Below are 1,252 nucleotides of genomic sequence, written 5' to 3' on the forward strand. Positions count from 1 at the left end.
GCATCCCATTCTCGTAGTCCCACTGCGATTTATACTATGGTGACAAGAAGACTGTTCTAAGTGCTTCCCCAATATCTGTTCTATAAATTTATTCGACATTATCGACGATATCATCACCGTCTCTCCGATGATTTCATCTCAGTTCCTTGGGCATCTCTGTTGCTTTGTGAGTGGAATACACTAACATTTTACCAGCAGAGGTTACGCACTGGTCAAGATACTGAGAGAGTCAAGATTCCAATCTAGTCCGACCACTTAGGTTCAGGTTTTGGGTGACATTTCACCGGAGGAGAATTAAAAATACAAACCTAAAGTACAGGAAATGGAAAGTTATGTTGCTATGTGCTTTCACCGACCAATAAATGTAAATATAGCTTGCAACGTTAACAAATATTGGAATATTTCGTTCGCGACCTATAATGCAGCAAGCTTTTCTTGTCACAAAAACTGCCTTTTTCTTTTGGTCTCACAAATTTTATTTGTATCAGATTTCGTTTTAGTTATCGCATTTAGTCAAATATACGAACATCTGCATCCTCAAAGCAAAAGTTACTGATGATGACAGAAAAGAGAACTGCTTCTGTTCCCGCTGCGCTGGCGTTTATAAACACCTTAACAAAAACTCTCCGCTCGTGGCACCTTTCGCCCTCCGCGGGCTCCCCCGCCCCCACTCTCAACAAAGATATTGGGTTGTAGCAGACTCGACCAAAAGTAAAAATTTCTACGTTAATACCATTACTGTAAATCAGCATAAGTTCCGAACATAACTCATTCCCCAACAATACCGTAAGGCGACACACTACTTCACGGAAGAAGACAAGTCCATACACTCTTGAATGAGATTAAAAAAAATTAAACTTTTATTAATTTCACTGCTGAAATATTAATGAAAGAAATCAGCACTTACAGCGTCAGCACAATCTGCCACAATAGTGACAGTAGTAATAAAGTGAAAGGTTCTGTGATTTACAATTATTCTGTTCAAAGTACCACGTAGTCCGAAAGTTGACTAACTTGCTATGCCTTCTCAGTGCTAATTTCGGAGAGTCGGTGTCAGGCAGCTCCCTACCTCCCCAGATACTGTTTCTGCGTAATGTTTTGCAAGAAAGCTGTAACGAATGAAGTCAGTAATTTACAGTAAACGTAAATCTCGTGTGACTAGGGCCTCCCGTCGGGTAGACCGTTCGCCGGGTGCAAGTCTTTCGATTTGACGCCACTTCGGCGACTTGCGCATGGATGGGGATGAAATGAT

This window comes from Schistocerca nitens, chromosome 6 (assembly GCF_023898315.1).
Source record: "Schistocerca nitens isolate TAMUIC-IGC-003100 chromosome 6, iqSchNite1.1, whole genome shotgun sequence".
Classification (NCBI taxonomy): domain Eukaryota; kingdom Metazoa; phylum Arthropoda; class Insecta; order Orthoptera; family Acrididae; genus Schistocerca; species Schistocerca nitens.